Below are 17,197 nucleotides of genomic sequence, written 5' to 3' on the forward strand. Positions count from 1 at the left end.
GAACGTAGTGTTGATAGGGATAAGACCCGTTCGCATGGGAAAAATGAAAAAACACACTAAAAAATGGACATAAAATTTAATACCAAAAAATTCAGCATTCGAAACAAGGAAGAATGAAAATAAAAAACATTTCTAGGAAAGTGGCAAATAGGGTGGGTAAGGTAGAATGCAATTAGGGGGGCAGGAGAGCGCATTTGCATGGAAAAAACATTAAACGTGCAAACAAAAACGGAGTCAAAAATTAATATGAGAAAATTAGTGCATCAAAACGCAATACAATGAAAAGAAAAAATGTCGGAGGAAACTTTTGGGATAGGGCTATCAGGTCAAAATGCATTTTTGGTGGCATTAAGGAGCGTTCACATGGAAGAAATAGAAAATAGACACAAAAACACACTGAAAAATCAATAACATGAAATCGATGGGCTGGAACAGGATGGAGGAAAAGGAAATTGTGCAAGGGAGAAAACTAGATAGGGCTATCTAATCAAAATTGAATTCTGAGGTGAAAATGGCAGGTTCACATGAAAAAAGAGCCAAAATCATATGCAAGAATACCCGAAAATACAAAAAATTTAATCACAAACAAACTGTGCATTGGAAGGATGAGTAGTAAGAAGGAAAAATGGCAAGGGGAAGGTATAGATCATGGGTGTCACATCAGATCATGGTTTCAAAGTGAAAAAGATGTGTTCGCATAGGAAAACATTAAATTGGTAGAAAATTCTTTAGAATTTAATAACTCATGATCCATAACTCGAAACTGAGGGCTGTAAAAAGGAAAAGTGGCTAGTGTGAAGGGAAAAAGAGGGTTGTAAGGTCATATTTTAATTGTGGAGAACATATGATACATTCACATGAAAAAGTGATAAACAAAGGACAAAGCCAAACAACCAAGGAGGAAGGACCCCAAGACGAGGTGAAAATGGGACAAGTGGGTAGGGAAGGGACCCATCACGGCAAGATCAGGACAAGGTATGCTTGAATCATCCAATAGGTATGTTTTCATGAGGATATACAAAGCAGATGCATGCAGGGATGCGTCCCCACACTTAAGACCTTAATAGATGGAATTGACAAATCAAGAAGGGCCTAACACTTAACCACCACACATACACGTACGTCCCCACACTTAAAACATGATCGAATCTTGTAAAAAAAGGAGTAGGGTTAGAAAAACTTGGCTTGAGAATTGCAGATGGTCAAGGGGAACCACGTTGTCACATGAAGGATCAGAATCATCGAAAGGAGGTACTACAACTCACCATATCACATTCGTCCAGCATGGCAGGGACCACATAGCAGCACCTAGAGAGGTAGCATCATTGAAGAAGATCTAGTTAAGTTGTCAATGGTGAGGTATACAACACTCCATCTCGACAATCACTCATGTTGGAATGTTAGATCAATCACTCACCCCATGACTCACATCACTAAAAAAGAATGATTGAAACCTAGAGCTCACACCCGATGATTTAGAAATCAACAAGAGGGATGGTTCTAAAGGAGTATACCAACATGCATAGTTGATGGTGCATCAGTGCATCCTAACCCATTTGGCATAGGTACAAGAAGGAAGGCTAGGGAGGCTTATCATGTAGTGCACCAAACAGAATGAGATGGATAGTGATGATGTTGGAAGAGGCCCATTCTGTGTGTGCATGGGGAAACAAGAATGTACCTATCTCAATGGTCATAACGTCCCTCAATCCTCACCTCTCAGTTGATAAAGTCCAACTTCAGGTCTTCAGGTCGTCCCATGTGCCAAAAGTTCCTACTTCTTGTCTCTCATACCACTAAATAATTGTACCTTTGAAAGTGGCAATGAATATCACCAACCAATGCTCAGGGATTCTGGTATTGTTATGGCATTGCTCGAGGGTTATGGCAGTTTTCCCCGTCTTCTATGCACCAAAAGCATGGAGCCCCAAGAGGAACACCAAGAAAACAATGAATCTACTACAAGAAAATCTATATTGTATCATCAACAAGAATGTTCTTCATATTTTATGTGACCACAACAAGGGAAACAACACTAGGAACAAGAAAACTTTATGCAGCTTCATATAAATAATTCTCCCATGGCTTTAACTTGAATAGAATTGATTATGCTCTTCATATTCTTCATAGAATTCATCAGGAAACCACAAAGATACAAGATAATACACCACCTTGAATGGAAATCATCACATAGCATTCATCTTCAAAGGTTCCATAGCTTTCTCTCACAATCTCTCACTCATAGATACATTGTTTTGCATAGATTTTTCTATCTCTCACACTCTTTCTCTCTCTCATATATGCTCTCTCTCAATTATACAATGGGATAATCAAGAATAATAATCCATAACCCCTCTTTGGTTGTGGATACCCCTCCCAAGAGGTATGTCTGGTACGAAAGGTCACTAGGACCACTACAATGTCCCTTCGTAGCTTAACAATGTCACTGTCACTTCAGTAGTCTTTAGCAAAAACTTCTTCCATTTCTTCGAGCTATTTTGAACTTCTATTCATCTCTTCCCAAGGTTGGGAAACTTCCCCAAAATACACATTCATCTCAAATAGCACTTATAGATAGCACTTTTACAGAGGCATACAGAGAATAACAAAAATAGAGGCTTTACAGAAGCTCAACAGAGGATCTACAGAAAGACATCAAAAAGCCTTTAGCTCAACTTAAATCATTCAAAATCATCAATACTCAATCAATAAACTTCCAAAAACTCTCAAACTTCATCAATCGTCATTCTAACCCCTCATATAGAAGAAAAACAGAGCAAAACAAAAGCTCAATAAAATCAAATAGAACCAATCTGACACTAATAGGACATCAACAAAACATGTTAGAACATCATATCTCCACCAAAAGACATCATGAGCTCCTCAAAACTAATCAACCTCATCCAAAACACTCCCAAAAACTTCCAAAACAATTAATCAACATAAAAAATCCATAAAAAATCAACTAGTCAATCCACAAAAACAACAAAAATCTACCAAAAAATCAAATCATTTCAACCCTCAACACACTCCATTACCACTTAAGACCTAAGAGATGGATTTTAGCTCCCAAAAAGAGACAAAAATGTGCCAAAATATTTTACTTCAAGGCGGGAATTGAACGTCATTGGAAGCAACAAAGACAGATTTGCCAATTTTTAGAAGCAACAAAAGACGGGATTTGAAAGCGGTTTCGAAGATAGACATGAGTAGCAGTTGTAGATTTTTTATAATTTTTTCAGATGTTTGATTAGACTAGTGCAAGTGGCCAATAGTTCAGGTCCCCGAGCCAACCAAGCAAAATTTTTTAGAGCTCAATTTGGATGCCGAACATGAGAGTTGCATGAAAGGGAAGTAGAACCCAGGAGGAAGAAGCTTGGCGGTGAGACCTATGGCGGATGGAGAGCAAGAGCAAGAGAGAGAGAGAAAAAAAATCAAAGTGGAAACTCCAACAACCACAATGTGTGGCTGCCACTTCCTTTATTCAAAATATCACTAAAAGAATAAAGAATAAGTGACTGTGATAGGCGCCCGCCACACACCTGTAGTGTGCACTGGTAGGTAATGTCAGTGTAGTAAAGTGTAGTAATACACGGGCGACTAGGCGAGGCGCCTTTACCCCCAACAACCTCCCACTTAAAGGCAAATCTGCCCCAATGAGAGAGAAAAAAGAAAAGGTAGTACAACATGATGAGGAAAAATATATCATCTCATCCAACGCCCATCAATTTCCTTAGGAAGGCAAAGCACTCTGGAATGAGGCTCTTCGTGAGCAAGTTTGCAAGATTCTACTCAGTTGAAATCTTGACAAGGTCAACAAACCTATCCTCAACGACCTCACAAATGAAGTGATACCTCACCTCAATATATTTTGTCTTTGCATGGAAGACCGAATTCTCGCCCAATTAAATGGCACTCATAGAATTCGAATATAGTGTAGGCATATCATATGTCATACCAAGGTCTGCAATCCAACGGCCTAACTAGATAGCCTCCTTGCAAGCCTCTGTGGCAAGATCTCATATACTTGGTATGTGCATTACGTGCGACAGATCTCAGGGACAAATCTCATATACAGATAGAGGAGTCCCTGAGATCTATCGCACATGATGGGCATACCAACAAGTATATGAGAGGCCTGTCCCAGATCTTTCATCTCAACGTTCTTCGTGTAGTTGGGCTGGACAGTGGTGACTCCATTGATGGCGTCACAAATGGGACTTTGCACTCAGACGCACGTTGGGATGCTACAGGGGGCTCTAGTGGCATAGGAGGTGTGCTGCATTCTATCTAAGCCGGCATGGGGGTGGTCAACTCCTCTGACTTGGATAATTTTGGGGCATCTATCTTTGGAAGATAAATATGTTGGGATTTATGTTGCCATAAATGATTGCATCACATTTTTTTTAGTGGATCTGTGGAGGTGCTTGGTTGGCTCATATGCCCTTTGCCTCCTTGTCAGAGGGGCTAGCAAGAGGTGTAGTAGTGGGCCCAATGGTAGCTTGAGTAGCCTGCACATTATCATGACTACCTTGGGTGGCTTGTGTAGTATCCTTGTGAGCTTCAATGGCCTGAGTACTTCCTTCTGCACCCTCAATGCCTATAGTTGCTTGCTCTTCGACAGCAATGGGCATGGCAAGTGAATCATGAGCAGGAACCTCCTCCATGAACCCTACAAGCATGATTCAACCTTTAAACCCTCATTCATGATCATAAAAAGTAATTCTACAAAAGCAACAACGTGCTTACATGGGTTAAAGTACTTACTCTTATGCAAATCTTTCTCTTGCTTAGGGATAACTCCCATAGGGTAATCGAGCCACCAAGGACAAAAATTTGCCTCCCATGCTATCAAGTTCCTCTCACATAATGTTGGAGAATACATGGTATTCTCATCATGGATATCAATCCACTCTCTTGTGAATTCTGGAGCTGCATCCAATGTCTTCTCTTCTACACACTATAGTATCCACCTACAACATTCTCGATCCAAATGACTCCATTATGATCAAAGCACTTACCACAAGAGACGAAATGATTACCTCATGCACAACAATCAAACTAAACCTATAAATCACGCGTTTGGATGAATACACAAGCTCTGGCATCTTCTCTGTAGTGTCTAAAAACTTCACTTCATCCATGAGACACACAAAAGCCTACAAACATTTTACAAAAACTTAATATTGATACGTGCATTAAGAAAAATGTCAAAAAAGTAATATGGATGTATTGTGTTGTGCCAACTTGCATGACATGATTCTTCAAGTTAAGTTTGAAGAACTCCTCAAATGAGTCCGGCAGTTGTGGACCTTCTACTTGTATCCTTTGGATCTATAGCACAGCCTCCAAATGCAAATGAGCCCAATATGTCTCTTTCTTCATGTAAATCCGAAAGAGCTTGTAATCACCAAAGTGAGGGTATTGGGGAACTTTAGACTTCGTGAGACTCATAAGATGCAGTAATATTTTTTTCCTATGTTGCACAACAACATGCATGAATAGAAAGCATTGAAGAGAAAATGCAACTTGCTTTGTAAATACAAATTACCTTTTTGAAGAGATTTTTGAACTTGTAAGACAATACAACTTTTCTCTTGTGATTTTGAGCATGTTCGCATCATCCCACCTTAGGCTAAATAACAACTTAAATAAATCATCCCCATTTTGGGGATTGGCAATGCATAAGTACTTGTAACCCCTATCTTTGAGGCGCTCCTCTTCCGCTCTTATAGACTTATCTAATCGTTTCTTCCTCTCTGCCTCATCTATACCAAGAGCCTCAACCTTCGCAGTTTATTTTGAGATAAAGGCATGGAATTCATCCTGTCATACCAAAACAAAAATAAAATTATAGCCAGAGATAGAAAAGCACATTCCATACAAGAGAGCTAGAGATAGAAAACCACCTTCCATACAAGCTGAGATATTAAACTGCAAAGAGGTTATACCATGGAGTGGCACCATGATAATTCCTTCCCTCTATACTCATCTCAACCTCAGCCCACTTCCTCATGCCTGGACTCAATCTATCTAGAATGGATTCTTTGTTTGCAAAACCAAACTTTTGGAACATGTACACCTCATGAGGAATATTTGGAGTTACATGCCCCTTAGAAATACTATTGGAAACAAACATAATCATAAATATGAGAATGTAATCATAAATATGACAATGAGAAGCATAGTTTAAGGAAGAATACTTACGCATTGGTGGTATCCAATGCAAGTAGTAGCTCTGCTTCCTTCTCCATTGGCACCTCAATGAATTGACACCATACACAAATATGAAATTGAGCATTGTCGGAGTACTCTATAATTGAAAATCGGATAACATAAGATAAAGTATTCAATGTTTGTCAAAGTACACAAATATATTCAATGCCTACATGTATAATGGACAAAGTATAAATGATTACTTACTTTCTTTGATGCGTCTCCACCATGTTTTTAGTCTATGGTTTCTATCCCAAACCAAGAAATTCTTGCCCCTAAGATCTTGCCATTCTCTCCCAAGAGCCATCTCAAACTCCTCATTTCTTTGACACCAAATCGGACCCCAGTCATCTAGATTGTTGGATGTCACGGGTATGGTCTCCCCTCTACGACCTGCAACTAACACAAGGAAGTGTCCCATAGTCTCTAGATAACCAGTAGAATCAAAGGAAGGAATCAACCATTGAGCATCGTATGTGGCAAATCTGACTACCTCATGAACCACCAATCTAGAAAGAGGCACGGCAGGAGGCAACGTCCTCTTCTTGAAATAAAACTGGCTCAGCACATCCTTCTAGAAAACTATTTGTAGAGAGTGAGCTCTTGTGCACTACCTTGATGCCCAAAATATTGACAAAAATGTTTGCATAGCATATAATAGTTGTGAACTCACTTTAGTACTAACTAATCTTTTTATTTTGAATTGCATTTCATGTTTTCGAATATGTGTATGTATTAAACATATAATCTTTGTTTGGTAGGATAGTAGACATGACCAATAGCAAGGATCTGGCATTGTAAGGGGCTAGACCTCTGCTACTCTTTCTTCTTCGCCATGCATTGATATATTTATCATAATGAGTTTTTCTACTCACATTATTATAACTATTAGAAATCATTTTGTGGAAAATTTGGAGTATTCTTCAGTATGTATACTGGTAATTTTATTATCGATGCACATCTTGATGTACATTTCAATCATAATCATACTCATGTAACAAGATTGAAACTTTTACTGAAACATATTCCGATTGGCAAGGCCCAAAATTTTAAAATAAATTCACATGTTTTTGTGTGTTAAATTTGGTCTACATACCCTTCATACAACAAGAGACGAAGAGGCTATTAAGCAGATCTTTCCTAAGAAAACAGAGGCAGAGTCCCTAACAGTGGGCACTGTAAGCCAACTGCTAAGGGAAGCAGAATCCTTGTCCATGGGAGAATACCTCCTGCCTCAACTAGAATTAACTTCTGAAATCACCTCTGACAGTGAAATAGAAGCATGGATGTACTGTTCTCCCTGTTACATGACAGTTGCAGAGGCAGAACAGTTACAGAGCAGTAAGAGATACAGAGACAGAGCAGAGGTAGAACAGATACAGAGCAGTAACAGACACAGAGACAGAGAAGATGCAGAATAGAGATAGAGCAGATACAGAGATAGTCACAGAGATAGTAACAGACACAGAGCCAAAGCCAAAGCCAGAGGCAGAAGCAAAGTTAGAAGCTGTGACAGAAGCAAAAGCAGATGTAGAGGCAGAAGATTTGTTCTTCTCCTACAGAGCCTCTATAGAAGCAGAGACAGGGCCTCCAGAGGAAGAGGATGAAAATGATGAGGAAGAAAATGAAGCATGTTATGAAAGTGCAGATGAAGAATTTCCTCTGATAGTGGATGATCTTGCTGATGTCCCTACAGAGACCTCAAAGGCCGAAGATCTCAGGGTGTTGTATGGGATGACTATGGTTCCATTTGGATTGACCAATGGACAACAAAGTATGTAGAATCTGTATAAGCAATGGATTAAAAGCATAAAATTTAAGTTCACTAGTGGCTCCTATTGCCTTGACCATTCAGTCCAGAGAAAAGATGATGATGATGCTCCCTGTCCCCAATAGAAGCCAAAGCCCTCAGAGCCATGGCCTTTAGAAGGTCCATGTTATGTGACATTCCTGGACGCATCCTCTGAAGATGAATACCTAAGTCCAGAAAAAATCACCACTCACACAGAAGTAAACAAAGCTCTGATACCCTTTCAGCAACCTCAACAGACAAATGAGTCATCTGTTCAGAAGGAGGACAGTTGTTCTAGTGGAACATCAGACGAGGACACTACTCTCTTGAAAGAGTCCGATGTCTATCCAGAAGCAATCCGTGGGACATTCATCCGTGAAGTGGAAGGTGAAAGGCAAGTAGCATTCCTGGATATTGACGGTACTGAACGTCACTTGAAAGTGGGTCTCAATCTTCCACAAGAAGAATTAGTGGTCTTGTGAGACCTACTCAAAGAGAACTTAGATGTGTTTTCTTGGTCATACAAAGACCTAAAGGGGATTGATCCCACAATACGTCAACATCACATTGACCTAGAGCCTGATGCCAAACCTATAAGGCAAAGACAAAGGCATATGAATCCTAATTACTCTACTCTGGTGAAGATTGAATTATTGAAACTTCTTGAAGCAGAGTTCATTTATCCTGTGGCTAACACTGAATGGGTTTCACCCATTGTGGTAGTACCTAAGAAGAATGGGAAACTTCAAATATGTGTCGACTTTAGAAAGCTCGAAGAAGGATCATTTCCCTATCCCTTTTACCAACCAACTATTGGACACAGTGGCAGGCCATGAGATATATTCCCTCTTGGATGGATTCAGCGGATATAACCAAGTCCAAATTGCAAAAGAGGACCAATCTAGAACAACCTTCACCACCGAATGGGGGACCCATGCCTATGGAGTGATGCCATTTGGGCTCTGTAATGCTCCTACCACCTTCCAATGAGTAATGATAGCTGCCTTCCAGAATCATCTGCATGATTTCATTGAGGTGTATCTTGATGACTTCTGTGTCTATAGTTTGATCCGAGAGAACTGGGAACACCTAGTGCAATGTTTTGACAGATGCCGGGAGTATGGGATCTCTCTCAACCCCAACAAATGTGTCTTTGGCGTCTCCTTGGGAGTTCTTTTGGGCCATATTGTCTCTACACAAGGGATTGCAATAGACCCGACAAAGATTGAAAAGATTGCTGCCTTAACAGCACCAACAAACCTCAAGCAATTGAGAGGATTTCTTGGCCATGTGGACTACTACAGAAGATTTATTGCACATTTTGCAACCAAGGCAACCCCTCTGCACAAGCTCCTAAGGAAAGATGCAGATTTTCTTTGGATTGATGACTGTGAAGCGGCCTTTAATACCCTAAAACAATGCCTGATCCAAGCACCTATTTTGCAGCCTCCTGACTGGACGAAGGAGTTCCATGTGCACACAAATGCATCAGTCGAAGGGCTAGGTGTTGTCCTATGTCAAAAGGGCCCCTCTAAATTTGATCAACCAATTTATTATGCAAGTCGGAAGGTCACTGATAGGGAATGAAACTACACAGTGACAGAGCTTGAGTGCTTGGCAATGGTGTTTGCACTAGAGAAGTTTCGACACTATCTACTATCAACACATTTCAAGTTCTATGTGGATCATGAAGCCCTGTCCTTCCTGATGAACAAAGCAGATGTTAAAGGACGATTGATGAGATGGTTATTCCTATTCCAAGAGTTCGATTTTTTGAAGTGATCACTAAGCCTGGCCATTCCCATGTCCTAGCCAATCATCTATCACGGATCCCTCAACCAGAAGAAGAGGAACAAGATGATCTAGACCTTCTTGATGCTTCTTTGTTTCTAGTTAAAATAGTTACTCCCTGGTATGCAGACATAGCCAACCTCCTGGCAACTCAATAGTATCCTCCTGGCATCTCAAGCCGTGAGAAGAAGAAGCTTCTGTTAGAATCAGCCCCCTACACATTGCTAGGCGGTGCACTGTACAAGAGAGGCAAAGATGAAGTATTGCGAAGATGTGTTGTAGGGGATGAAATCGGCATAGTATTGAAAGCATGCCATGACGAACAATGTGGTGGACACTTCGTAGGAGAAGAAACATCCAAGAAGGCTCTGTTAGTAGGATACTGGTGGCCGACCCTCCACAAGGATGCATACGACTACTATAAGAGATGTGATGCTTGTCAATGAATGGGAGAAACCCACCAAAACAAGTGCCATGCCACTACAACCCATTCTTCCCCTAAAGCCATTCGAGAAGTGGGGGATTGATTTTGTGGGTCCCATTGATCCACCCACTAGATGGAAGCAAAACAGATACATCCTAGTATGTACGGATTATGTCACAAAATGTTGTGAAGCTAAAGCTCTGAATCGAGATGATGGTAACAGTGCAGCCCTGTTCATGTATGAGAATATTATCACCCGTTTTGGTAGTCCCCTCGAGCTCGTAAGTGATAGAGGTACTCATTTCCTTAACAAAGTCATGGAGGAGCTAACAAAGCTGTATAAGATCTGCCATCGTAAGTCCACTCCCTATTACCCCAGAGCCAACGGCCAAGTTGAAGTCACCAATCGCATCCTTTGCTTGATTCTGACAAGAACGATTGGTGCACATCGTCGTGACTGGGACGATCAACTTACAGAGGCCCTCTAGGCATACAAAACCTCTCATATGGTAGCTACAGGACAAACCCCTTTCCAGCTAGTGTATGGGACCTCTTTCCAGCTACAGGACAGACCCCTTTCCAGCTAGTGTATGGGACAGAAGCCGTCTTTCCTGTTGAACTGGAATTGCCCTCTTTGCGAGTGGCAGTTAAAGAACGCTTGGGAGAAAATGAGTCATTGCAACGCCATCTCTTGCACTTGGAATGCTTGGATGAGATACGTCGGATGGCCCTACAGTGCATGGAAACCACTCAAGTGCGACGCAAAACCTATCATGACAATTTCATCAAGCACAAGGAGTTCAAAGAAGGTGATCTTGTCTTGGCCTATGATTCGAGATTTGGCAAGTTTCCTGGTAAGCTTCAACAATGGTGGATGGGCCCATACAAGGTACTTTTTGTCAATCCTAATAGCTCTGTTCAAGTGCATACTGTTGATGCCTCTGATAATTCTTTCAAGATCAATGGCTATCATCTGAAGAAGTACTTCCCTCCCTAAGGATCTTGACAATCATAGTCAACCTACCCTTCCCCTTTTGGGTGTCGCACTGTCCTTCTCGTCGTGCTTTTGATAGCCCTTATGATTATCCTCATGAGGCGATCTCTTTCTGCTAATCCTTCGCAGAAGCATCTCAACCCAACATTGTTCTCTTCTCGTTTGATCCAACAATGGTGGCGAGGTTGGTCCTGACATATGGTATTTCTACCATTCTCTTTTTCACCGAAAAAAAAGAAAAAAAGAAAAAAAAACAAACAAACAAACAAAAGGAAAAAGGAAAAAATAAACAAAACTGTTATGGGAGAAAAGGAAGAAATTCATTGTCATAATAGGCCTCGTTCCAAGAAAAGGTGGCAACACCCGGTAGTTCAAGATAGCTGACTCACCAGCAGAATCTTTCCAGCAAGTAATTTGAAGCCACCTCCCTTGGTGCGCTGTCTCTGTAATATCAGTCTATCTGCCCTTCTTAACAGATGACTCTTCTTACAAGTCATTGAAGTATAAGATTTGTAGGCTGCCTCCCTGAGTATGCCTCGTCTTCAAGATCCTGATGACAACAGCAGCAACTGCCATGATCTTCATTACCAACCCCTTGAGTGATGTGAGATTTCATCCTAACAGGATGGGGACGTGAGTATGGGCTACCCTCTGTATCTATTAGAGAGTGAGACAGAGGGTGGGGTGAGTGACCAGTCTTTCCCTTTAAATCAAATGAGAGGTGAGATGTGTAAACGGAGTGTTGCACACACGGGATGGGCCTCTCAATGCACAAAGCACAATATGTTTCTGTGCACTGCACCATAAGGCTCCATGGCCTTCCTTCTTGCACTGTATGTCGGCACAGGGTGGGATGCACAGTTGCACCATCCAATGCGCACAAGGCATACAACCTCTGCACAAGTGACAGTGAGGACTACATCAATGGGTTTCAGGAATGGGCTGCCCTCTGTATCTTTCAACAGAGCATGAGACAGAGGGTGGGCTAAGTGTGACTGGTGTTTCTTCAATCAATTATTGAGAGGTGAGGATTGAAGGACGTAGCGACCATTGGAGTCGGGTATGTTCCCAAGTATGTTCCTGTTTCCCTCTGCACCCACGGGATGGGTCTCTGCCATCAGCACAGGACACGTCAAGGCTCCCTGGCCTTTCTCCTTGCACCTATGCCAGCAAGGTTTGATGCACTGATGTACCATCAATTGTGCACCCTAGCATACTCTCTCAGCACCATCCCCTTGTCGATTCCTAAACCAGGTGTGAGCTCTGGGTTTCATTATTATTTCCTCAAGTGATGTTAGTAATGGGGCGGGTGACTGCTCTTTCAATCCATTTGCGAGATCATGAGTTGAGTGCAATATTCCTCGTCATCAACAAATTTCTTGCGATTCCTTCAACCAGCTACCTCCCTGGGTGTTGTCACGTGGTCCCTGCCACGAAGGACGTGTGTTGTGAAGACACCTTGGTACCTCCTGTAGCTAACAACGATACAAGACGCAACCTTGATAGTCAACATTCCTCCTCGGCAATATGGGCCAAGTTCTTCTAACCCTACACCTTCTGTTTTTCAGTGATAGTTATGTCTTAAGTATGGGGACGCTTGTGGTTGGTATGATGTGTGATACTAGGTCCTTCTTATTCGGTTTACCCTTCCTATTAAGGTTTTAAGTGTGGGGACGCGTCCCTGCTCGTCTATGATGCATACCCCCATGCCTATACCCTGCTATGATCATGCATCTACACCTTAACTTCATTTTACCATGATGGGGTCCCTTCTCCACTCCTCCATTCTATTTCCCTCTGTCCTCAGAGCTGTTCTTTGATCGTTTGCCTTTATTCTTTATTTTGTGATTTTTCCATGTGAACACACCCTACATTCATCGGAATCTCAATCCAACCTTACAGTCCTGTTCGTTCCTTCAAAATGCCCATTTCTCCTTTTTATCAACCCCTGTTCCGACAGACGGTTCTAAAGTTATTAATTTTTGAAGTAATTCCCGTAAAATGGATGATTTTCCATGTAAACGCATCTTTATTGCTTCGGAACCCTAATTTGATCTGCCAGCCCTATTCTACCCCTTCCCCTTGATATTTTTCCTTCTTACTCCATGTAATTTTGATGCACGGTTTATCCGTTATTAATTTTTGCGGGCTTTCAAGCCATTTTCGTGTCTATTTTTCACATTTTTCCATGTGAACATGCCCTATTTTCACCAAACTTCCAGTTTAATTTGAGAGCCGTGTCCTGCGAGCCTTTCCTCCACTTTTTCCTTTTTCCTTCCCCCTCTTTCAACTGCCGGATTTTTAGTTATTAAATTTTTCAAGTGTTTTCGGATGTGTTTTTTGTGTTTTTCCCATGTGAACACCCTAATTTTGCCCCAAACCTGGTGTTGCATGTTTCCATCATTTTTCCCTCATCTCCCGACATATTTTTTATTTTTACGATTTTTCGATCCGACGTATGGTTTGGGTTTTATTAAATTTTCTTCCTTTTTGCCGTGTGGCCATGTTTCTCGTGTCACGCATAAACGCACATGTTTCTAGTTTTACGCACCTCGGGACGCCCCCGTGGCGTCTGTGGCTCACGCATCACCATCCCTACCCTGTTTGATCCTGTCATTGCAAAATTTTTTACCCTTGCCCATGCATGCGCGCGGGATGGGGGTGCTTTTTTTTTTTTTTGCACAACCATATTCAATGCGCGCGGGACGGGGGTGCGTTTTTTTTTTTTTGCACACCCATATTCAATGCACACGGGACGGGGGTGCGTTTTCTTTTTGCACACCCATATTCAATATATTTTTATTTAAAAAAAAACAAATAACAAAATCAAACACACAACAAACCAAATACACAAAATAAAAAACAAGCATATTTTTTTAAATAAAAATAACAACTAATAAACACACCCACAAAAAAAAAAGAACAAACCAAAGAAACCAACCACACCACCAAATTAAATTAAAATAATAATCATAATCATTAAAAAAACAAAAAAAAACAAAAAAACAATTTTTTTAACAAAAAAAAAACAACACCACCCAAAATACTAATAATATTTAAAAACAAAAAAAAGAAAAGACAAGAAAACAAAAAAGTAAAAGTTAAAAAAAAACCTAACTGCCTTACCTGCACGCGCGTCGACTCCCTCCTCGTTGCCTCCCTCCACCATCTCCATCTCCTCCTCCCCCTGCTGCCCGTCAGCTCCCTCCTCGTTGCCTCCCTCCACCATCTCCATCTCCTCCTCCCCCTGCTGCCCGTTGGCTCCCTCCTCATCGCCTCCCTCCGCCACCTCCATCTCCCTCTCCACCCCGCCACCTACCTCCCCATCGCCTTCTCTCCTTCCTCCTCCCCCTCCTCTCCAACTTGCCCGCTGGCCGCCCCGTTGTTGCACCCTTGCTGCCCGCAACATCTCCTCCTCCCTCTCAGACTCGCTACCCACCTCGGCCATCCTGTGCCGTCCGACCCCGCTCCCTGGTCCACCACACTCCTCTCCTCCCCGCCGCCATCTGCCCTTCTCCTCCTCCTTCGCTGTCGACGTCTTTGTGCCGCCATTCTTCTTCATTCCCCTCCATTCTTCTTCCCCGCCATTCTTCTTCCTCCCCCTCCTCCCTCCTCTCAACCACCGTGCTCCTCCGCCATCGTCACAAGCGTCCAACATCCCTCTCTCCACCCTGGTTAGTTTACACTAAACTAACCATAGTTTCCCCTCACTAACCCTAGTTAAACTAACTAACCATAGTTAAACATAGCTAACCATAGCTTAACCTGACTAACCTTAGCTTAACTAACTAATATTACTTAAACTAAATAACATTACTTAACCTGATTAACATTACTTACATTACTTAACCAGACTGACCTAACTAACCTAACTTAACAAACTAAACTCACCTAACTAACTTAATTGATTTAACACACTAACCTAACTTAATTGATTTTCCCAGACTAAGCTAACTTCCTTAACTTAACCTACTCAATCACCTACTTCACTTAGGTTACCCCCTTACAGCCCCCGTTTCTGCCCCTTCTCCTTCGTTGTCTTCCCGATGTATGGCCGTTCTCGGTGTATGGGTGTGCTAGCGGGCGTTCACACACGAGGACGCACTTCCGGTTCGTCCGTGCGGTGGAGTGTTATAGTCAGCCGTTCACACGTAGTCATCATCCGCTGTTCACACACAGCTCGCGTACCGCCTTTTATTTTCCAACCAACAAAATACATAAAAATAAACATTAAACACCTAAAAACTTCTAAAAATTCATTAAAATTCATTTAAAATTCAAAAAATTTACATAAAATTTCTAAAAAAATTTCAACATTGTTAAAATCCTTTGGAATATTTTTTTAAAGTGAAAATTCAAGCAAATAAATTGCACAAAGTTCAAAATTTAAAAATTTCTTCAAAAAATACATGTAAAATGAGTAAAATTCATTAAAAATTGGCAAAAATTCAGAACACTTTCAAAAAAATTTCCAAAAAATTTCACAAATCCCCTTGCCCCTTTTTCCAATAATTTCTCAATTGAAAATGCTTTCATAAATGGACAAAATATTATTTGAAGCCAAAACCCTAAATTTAATACTTCACCTCATGAAAATTCATTTTAAATTCTAAAAACTAGTTGAAAAATCATGGATAAATTACAACACATTGTTGACACTTGCTGGATTGCTAAAATTCCACCCTTATAGTTTACAACATATTCATGTGTCCTATATCTAGATTTAATTATTATTAAAAAAACCAACAAAAAAAGAAAAAAATAACAAAACAACACCAAACATTATACAAAATACAAACACACCTAAAATTCCAAGATGAAAAAAAACACTAAAATAAATAAATAAATCCAAATAAAACAAAAACACTAAGGTGCTTTATTTTTTCAAGTCAGTGGTGTTTGTTTTTCTTGATTGGATTCCTTGCATTTGGGGACTACTCAATGCGCCTTCAGTTTATTGCATACACACCCCTACCAGGTATTTATTTTTTAGTTTTATTCATTTTGATTATCCCTTAACCATAATTAATTGCTAAAATGAACTATATTCACCCACTTTTTCACGCGCATTTACGTAAACACACAATGTTTCTAATAATTAAAAATTAACCAGCTGTTCACTTTGCACGTGCTATGTGCACTTCAGAGGCACCTTAATTGTTAAAAAAAATGAACAAACCGTCACAAAAAAGCATGCGTTGGCAAAAAAGTGCTCCACAACACCATTAATTTTTAATTAATGAATTTGCATTTAGAGATCCCAGTTTGGGAATCGCAGTTTGGGTTTCATAAAGCACCACTTCACCCTAATAATTTGTAATTAAAATTTTAAGAAAGAACCGTCGTTTTCTTATTAAGGTTTATAACCTAATAAAAAGTCACCCATTGTTAGTAATTTCTTAAAATAAACCCTTCATTAAAACCATTTCCCCTCACTGCACTTTTTTTTTCCTTTTTAATAAACACGCTTCATGGGATGGGCGTGTAAAGTCCTCTTAGTTGATATTGTTGGTCAAGGTTATGGTCAGGTCCTGATTTAGATTTTTATGGTATTCTAGTTTGCTTATGTGCTACGATTATGGGTATGGTTTGCAGTTTTTCTTTTTTCTTGCCTAATACGGGGTTTTGGGTGCGTGCTTGTTGCATCGCATGAAGTTTTTGATCACATATGTGTAGAGGTCATGCCAAATTTTTTCTAGGATGTGGGTTGTTTGGGGTGGTAAATTGGTTAGTTATGTCTATGTGTGTATACTTCTTTTGATTCATTTCTTTTTTATAGCTATTTTGGTTATTTTGCAAGCATTCTTTGTGATTGTCTGTGTTTGTGGTGTGTGTGTTTTCCATTTGAATGGTGCCTCACGCTCCTTCTATCCAGTATGTCTCGCTGATTAGTAGGAATTATTCTTCCCTATTGGCTTTTGAGCCTATAGCGAAAGCAAGACTTGCAACTTTTGTGGCTGCTTTATTCCCATTGATTCCA

The sequence above is a fragment of the Lygodium microphyllum genome, chromosome 8 (genome assembly GCF_053477565.2).
Source record: "Lygodium microphyllum isolate KBCC chromosome 8, Lygodium_microphyllum_v1.1.10, whole genome shotgun sequence".
Classification (NCBI taxonomy): Eukaryota; Viridiplantae; Streptophyta; class Polypodiopsida; order Schizaeales; family Lygodiaceae; genus Lygodium; species Lygodium microphyllum.